The sequence below is a fragment of the Cavia porcellus genome, unplaced genomic scaffold, assembly GCF_034190915.1.
Source record: "Cavia porcellus strain 051 isolate PalLab524CR breed Dunkin Hartley unplaced genomic scaffold, mCavPor4.1 scaffold_12, whole genome shotgun sequence".
Taxonomy (NCBI): domain Eukaryota; kingdom Metazoa; phylum Chordata; class Mammalia; order Rodentia; family Caviidae; genus Cavia; species Cavia porcellus.
The window spans coordinates 20,013,952-20,022,058 of record NW_026947495.1 but is presented as its reverse complement, the minus strand read 5'-3'; the positions used below and the strand labels follow the sequence as shown (position 1 = coordinate 20,022,058).

The following is an 8,107-nucleotide window of genomic DNA, read 5'->3' as shown; positions in this document are numbered from 1 at the left end:
CAGTACTAGGGATTGAACTCACAACCTTGTACTTACCAGGCATGTGTTTGAGCCACTGAGCTAAACCCTCAACCCATGAGTAGAATCTTTTATATAATTTTGTTACAACTATTATATTCTGGCTTGATTAATTCAGTGTTGATACAAGGCTCCATAGTATGTATGGTAAATTTTATTTTTCAAGTGTTCCATTGTAATAATACTCCTTTTACTTATTATAAGATTTGGTTCAAAATCATATATTAAATGTAATTGTGCTTACACAAATACAATTTTAGATTATGTAGTACTTAATGGAAATGTGACTAATGTGCTCTATATTAAAGATTAAAAAATGATGACGAAATCCCCCAATTGATCCTGATTTGAGTAATGAATATAAAAGTTATTAATATTTCATTTTTTAGCTATATAATTACTGTTATGGAGAATAACATCCCTGTTTGTTTATCATTTATTAATTCTTTCTGCTCCTTGAAAAACTATGCATGAAAAAGCAGTAAGAGTTACAGCTGAGGAAAAGAGGCTATCAAAGAAACAGAAAGAAAGGCAATTCCCTATGATGATGAGTTATAAATGTAGCAGACATGAGCATTTTTTCTTTCTTATTCTTGGAAAATGGAAGAATAAATGTAAGTAGGATGTACAAATTCAAAAACATCCTGTATAGGAGAGTGCTTAACAAACACTGCACAAATTTCTGCTATTCACAAACTTTGCTGGGGGTGGATACCAACAAAAAACATGGAACATTCTACAAGCCCAACTGTGTTCGCAAAGGTTTCCAACACAATAAGGTGTTGTCATCATTTGATCCAAGCAGACATCCACAGTGAAACCAATTTCTACACCTACTCTAGGGATATAGGTATCTATGTTTTGAAATAATTTGAAGGACCTAAGGATGAATGAAGGAAAAGATAGCAGCTAGATCAGTCTATAGTTGGTTCACAAAAGAGCAACCAAAGAAGAGTACCAGCAAATCCAGGAAACAGGAGCAAAGCCTCTTCACTAAATACCTGACAGCTTCTGTTATGTTGCTTCTCATTCTAAGGTGCATTTTATCAGAAACAAACTGCAGTCACCATCTGCCAGAAGACTCTTTTCATGCCCAGACTCTGAATTTGGAGAGCAAACATTCATTAGTCTTAAAAGAACCTGAAAATGACCTAGCCTGAGCCAGTGAGCTTTACAGAGTGAATAAAAGGCAGACGCCCAGAGCTTGAAAAGAGCAACTCATAGGAGAATAGAAATAAAACAATCATTAGCACCCTAAGAACTTGAAAGGCAACTCTGAGCCTTCATCTGAGGCAGGCAGAGAGACTAAGGAGAAGCAATTCACTCCCCTCCTGCATAGTAATATTTGGGTTGGCAAAAATCTGTATTTTTTTAATTGCCAAGGGACTTAACTTGAAAGCAAATAAAGTGTTATATGTGTGTTTTGTTGTTGTTGTTGCAGCTGTCACTAGATTTGACGCTATTTAAAATTCTAGAACTGATCAACAACAAATGCAAAAGGATCTTGGATTTCTCTAAGATGTAGCATTTATTCCATTAAGGTTTCTGTGAGTGAACAGAAGGAGAACATTATTATAAGATTTGCCTCAGGACACTCAAATGAAAATCACACTTCACTATTGTAATTATATTTGCAGCACGCACAACAAAGAATGTGACTGGCTGCACATGGTTCTGGCTTGTTATATAGAACTTGCTTATCCCCAGGGCAAATCTAAGCCCTGCAAGTTTCTTATTTTACACTTGAGACACACACACACGTACACACACACACACACACACATTTTACATATGTGAGATATATGTTATTTATATCTAAAATGTATGTATAGAGTTTACATATATAATATATTGTTTTATATATATGAAAGAGAAATACAGCGGACACAAAAAGAGGTTTCCCACTAATAAAAAAGATGGTAGTTATTTTTAATTAATTAATTTATTTTTTACTTTAAAATAAAAAAAGACAAGGAAATAAAAGATTCAAAACAGAATAATAGGGGATTAACAATGGTTTATATGTTGTGAATTGTGATCAAAGTAGTTGTTCAGTTTACCAGATATATTCACAAAAATGTGATCAAGTAGTCAAACAATGAAAACACAAACTGCTCTTTCTGATGGACTGGAAGATTAGTAGTATAGTTATCTAAGATGTATATATACATACATGTATAAGACATATATATAGTATACATGTATGTGTATATATACATGATACATTAGTATACATGTATACAAGATACATGAGTATACAAGGGCAGTTTACTTATAATTTACATATATATATATATATATATATATATATATATATAATTTCATCTTGCAGTCGTTGAAGTGTTATTTCCCTGTTCCTTATTATTTTAAGAGATTTTTCCCTTTATAATCTAGTTGCAATCCTGTCTTAAAGGTCTGAAAGTGTATCCTCAGCCTTGTTTGAGTGACCTTGCCAGGTTTCAATGGAGCTTTTAATTTCCTAGATATCTCTTTAAATCTGTTTCATGCATTCTAATTCTTTTCTATATAGTTCACCCAGGGTTTTCATCATTTTCCTATGCTCCTTTCATTTTTAATCTGTCTTCTTTAGATGTGCCCAACAGTTCTTTCATTATGGTTGTCATTTCTTCTTTTACTAGGTTCTCAGGGAGGTGGGGCACAGGGCGGGCGTCTCTGGACATGTATGGCTACACAGAGAGTCTCCTGATAGCAGCCACTGGGTGTGTGGGGATGTGACTGGCAGCTTCTCCCTATCCATGCTGGCTTACTGATGGTTGTCAGAAGGTCTGGTAGCTACTTTTAGTTTTATTTTTAAATTGACCCATATTCTTTAATAGTTTGATGCTTTAAAACATGTATATGCTGCATAATAGTAAAATCAAGGTATTCATCACTTATCATTTCCATTTGCTGAGAACATTCAAAACCTTGTCTTTTAGTGAGTTTGAAGTGAATAGTACATTGTCAGCTAAGGTTACCCTAAGTACAACCGATCACCAGGACTTATTCTTCCTACCTAATTGTAACTTTGCATTTGTTGACTATTCTACTGAATCCTGCCACCTCCCTCACACCCTTCACAGCTTCTGCTAAGAGGTTTCATTTTTTTTTTCTGTATAAGCAGTTTTTTTTAGGTTCAAAAAATGGTAAATTCACATAGTTTTTTTTTCCTTCTGTGCCTGGTTTATCTTACTATGAGTTCTTCTAGGTTGATTATTGCTGCTGCAAATGACAAGATTATTTTGTTTATCTTAGCTGAATAGTATTCCATTTTGTACATAATTTTGAAATGTTTTCACCCACTCAGCCATTATTCCACTCATCTGTGTACTCAGCTGTGAAGCAGAGCATGTAGCAAAATACATGAGTATACGAGGACAGTTTACTCATACTGCTAATTGGTAATATGAGGGCAGGAGTAGCCATACAACAAAATTGTAGACTGCTATTGACGCTGCCCACCAGTAAGAAGAAAATTAAGTTTACAAGAGATACTTAAACAAGAAGGAGGAGAGAGAACAGCCTGGCACTGCACTTCTTAGAATTTAAAAAAAGAAAGATGAAAGAAAGAAAGAGAGAGAGAGAGAGAGAGAGAGAGAGAGAGAGAGAGAGAGAGAGAGAAAGAAAGAAAGAAAGAAAGAAAGAAAGAAAGAAAGAAAGAAAGAAAGAAAGAAAGAAAAAGAAAAACAATAAAATGAGAAGGCAGTACCAGGAGATAGCAGTATTCAATTTCACTCCATAACATTATTCACCATCCTTTTACTAACCACTTAACATGATAAACTACTGCCTAGAACTTGATTACAATTCTATCAAAAGAGAATTCTAAGTGTTCCTCTTCTTTTCCAAGATAAGTACTATGAAAAAAGTAATTCCTATGTTGGGATTTCAGAAAAAAAAAATGCCTTTTAACTCTTTTTATTTTCTTTTTCTTTGGGTTTCTCTCATTTCTTTTTTTCTTCCTCCTATGAAAACACATTAGATACATGATTTTTTGAAGAAGAACAAATATTTCCTTAGGCTTTAGTTCATATTGGTTATTATTATTTCAATTTATTTATACATGTGCATCCTAGAGATGTGGATGTTCATTTGCTACACAAAAGGCTTTATTTTTTGTGTTATTAGAAAAATTATTTTAATCATTTAAAAAATTTCCAACATTTAATGCTTTGACCAACATCTCATTTCAAAAGGCACGCAACATGCTGTGACCCCATGTAAAAATCCAGAAATTCTCTTCATTGTTAAAACAAACAGAAAAGTCACAAATATTCGATAAAAATGAAGTAGATCAACCATTAAAGATATATTCATCTCCTACTAACTTCAAAATGCACTGTGGGCTGGGCATGGTGGTATATGCCTGTAATCCCAGCACTTGGGAGACTGCAGCAGCAGAATGACCTGAGTTTGAGGTTAGTCTGTGCTACCAAGTGAGTTGAAGGCCAGCCTTAAATGCATAGTGAGACCCTATCTCAAAAAGACAAAGCAACCACCACCACCACGACAAGAAGAAGAAAAAGAAAAGGATGGACTGCAAATAGAAATTTAAACTAATCTATCGCATAATCTCATGAAATTTAAAAATTAATTTAGAATCATTTCCTATGTTTCCTTAATACAGTCTCTTCACCCAAGTATAATTTGGTGACTAGACATAAAAACACTTATGTGTTTTGGTAAAAAAAAAAAATGCCATTTAGGTCAACACAATTCTTTAAGATTGTGGTAGCCATGGTTAGAAACATCACATGTGGAATATATCATTTCTTTTTCTTTTCTTTCTTTCTTTCTTTCTTTCTTTTTTTTTTTTTTTTTTTTTTTTGGGTACCAGGGATCAAACTTGCAACCTTGCATGTGGCAGGCAGTTGCTTATGCAGCTGAGGTAAATCCCTGGCCCAGCCCCCCATTTCTTATGTGTCATAGACCATATCTTCCAAATGATTTTTATGCAACAGAATAAATATCTTCTAACTTTTTAAACATCTAAAGCTACATAAAGCTCAAAGATTTTTAACTATTTTTCTACCTTAGATCAAAATACATTCTTTCTCCTGTCTAAACTAAATTTTGATCTGAATTCACATGATAGATTTTCTCAAACTTTCCAAGAAAATTAAATCTCACCTTAGTGGTACTCATGTCATATATATGTAAGTACATCATTTTATAATGACTAATGAGAGTCTTATGTAATGCCTATACACGCCTGTAATGGGACTATGACACTACTGATATGAAAATAAAAAGCCACTCATTTGTAAAAAGTGTTTCTGAATGTGCAATATGTACTTGGATCACAGAATCTATATACATATGTCACTTGAGCTCAAAATTAAGCTTACTTTAGAAAAATATACATTACAAAATATTGATGTAGGACAAAGATAGTATGTATAAAATTTCCAAAACCATGTATTATCCATAACTGGCAAAAATTGCAACTTAACTGCAAAAACTAAGACCTTTAGATATAGATCTTTATCACGGCTATGCAAATTTTTGTTTTATGGCCTGCTGTGTTTTACTGAGGTCAAAGCCTCTTCTCTCATCCTTCACCTGCTACAAACCATAGCCAACAAACCAAACAAACCAAACAAAAACCCCTCTGACAGCCGCCTTCTTTAAAACTGCTTTGGCAGTGCTTCCAAATGTAAAGAGGAAGGTACACTTCTTTTTCTACTTTCCTTCTTTTCCTACCAATACCAATGGGTTTCTTTGCCCTGGTATTGGAAATGTCAATATGATAGTTGTTGGTGTCAGCCTTTTCTATGATCCAGTTTATTTGTTGATTTTGAACTTTAGTTTCACTGCCCATACCCCAAGCCACGTTCTTGAGATTTCGCAAGCTATTTTTCACTTGAGTCAGCTTCTCTTCCATCTCATCTTCTCTGGTGTCATTAGTTGTACCTTTAACGTACCTCCTATGGGCTGCTCCCTTGGCTTGTGGGGTTGGCTGTTTACTACTCACTCTGCTGGTTGCTTTGATACCAAGTTCCAAGGTGCACTGCCTCTCCATCTCACCATGTTGCTTTATAGGTCTTGCCAGACTCAAAGTTCTTTGTCCTGTTACATAGACAGACACAAAAGCTGTAGCACTTGTTGAGTTCTGTTAGTTTTCTCTGTCTCTCTCATGTCTTTGCATTCTTCTATGCAGTTTAGTTGTTTCCCTCTGTTCATCCAGCAGGTCTTGATTCCTGCATTATGAAACTCAATGGCTAACCCCCAAATTTTCCTTGTTCTCTACAGAGATTCATCAGTAAGTTGGCAAACTCTCAGCTTAATGCCATGAGGTGACAGATTATCCATGATTAATCAAAATTCTACCAGACACTGTGGTAGAAATGTGGATATTCTGCTTGTCAGATGTGTTGAGTTTGTGGTCTCATGAGATGGAAGGATGAAGTCACTGACCAAAGGAGAAAGTCAGGAGAATTTTACTGGAAATAAGAATAGCTTCTGGGTTTCCAGGAAGAGCCCTGTGTGGGTGTCTGTTAATTTTTATTCTTAAAGGGCTAAGGGCTTCTTCTTTGAATATTTAAAAATGTAGAAAAGAGAACCAAATTTAAAACAGAGAAATAGATATTAAACATTAGATAGGAAAATATCAGCAATTCATCTTTTAAAACTTTTAATTGCTCCAGCTCGCTTAATATATTATGCCATTTCCCAATTAATTAATTAATTCTAAGTACATGAACTACTAGAAATTAATTCTAAGTACATGAACTACTAGCAGGTGATCTCGCAGATACCTGAATTTTTATCACATGTGGTCATGTGGTCCTAAGATTCTCTTACTTTCAAGGTGTCTGCAATTATTCAGCAATCGGTAATCTCATTCTATAGTTTACTAATTTTTTTAAGCTGGTGATAGAGCACAGGGACTTCACACCTTAAAGTGACCTCTTGCTACTTAATACATAGAGGTTGCTTAAATTAGTGGCTGGAATTTCATATTATTATTATTATTATTATTATTATTATTATTATTATTTTGAAGGTGGTGAAATACAACAGAACAAGACAGAACAAAGCCAACTGAGATAATGCAGTGAAATTGGTACAGAACTTCACAGCAGGATACTGGGATAACAGTAATAGGTACCATTGTATATATTATTTCACAATAGTTGTCCATTCAATAAGGTATAGCAAAATCAAACCAAAAACAGAGCATTATAAAACCTATCAAAACAAATAGTGAATAGAGCAAAACAATCAGAACAAAGCAAAACATTGAGAACAATATTTACCTTCAAAGAGAAAATAGAGGGAAACCCCCCTATTTGCTATACTGTACAGGGTCAGCCTCCCAAGAGATGCTGAGACCTCTGGCCCCCAGTTGCTAACCCAGGGGCTGGCAGGCACGTGGCGGGTGATGGTGATTCTCAGCCCACTGCTGGTAGGCTCATGGGAGACACTGACTGGTTCCCTTCTTGGCTTGCCCTGCAGCTTGCTCACCACATGGCCACTTACCAGGAAGGAGGATGTGTTGCTTTCTTGCTCAGTGACCTAAGTTCCAACCTGGAATTTTATTATTCAGTGATAATCATTTTTACCTACCGGTGGTAATGAATATCAAATTTACTTATTGAATAAGTATCTAATCGTCATGAATATTTTGTATAATTTGAAATATTTGTCACAGGAAAATGAAGTTTTAATTCATGTACTATTTTTAAATGATGGATTTTAAAGAAAAATATGCTGTCTAAATTGATGTACTATTTAAAAATGATGGCTTTTAAAGAAAGATATGCTGTTAATTAGAGTTTTCAAAAAGAAAGGAGCCCTTGTTAACAGCATCTTTGAATTTTTGTGATCTATATCCTCTTATAATAGTGAATTTTAAGAAAACAGTTTTGTGTCATTCAGTTCTAAACACATGTACACAGGAGGCTCTCCTGTGTGGTTGTAAACAGGCTCTAGCACATTCCTGCTATAGGTCAATTAAATGATATCCAATTATTGGAATGATCTGTTTGGTAAATGATGAACTCAGCAAGGGACAAACTTATGAAATGACAAGTATATCACATAACCAATTTATAAAACCATAAATATTTCAAAAGTTGATTTTCTA

General features: G+C 34.5%; 1 pseudogene; it reads right to left on the bottom strand.

Annotated features, from left to right (window-relative positions):
• Window positions 1-5,569: 5,569 nt before the first annotated feature.
• Window positions 5,570-6,330, bottom strand: LOC100714530 (synaptosomal-associated protein 23-like; annotated as a pseudogene).
• Between the last annotated feature and the right edge of the window lie 1,777 nt (window positions 6,331-8,107).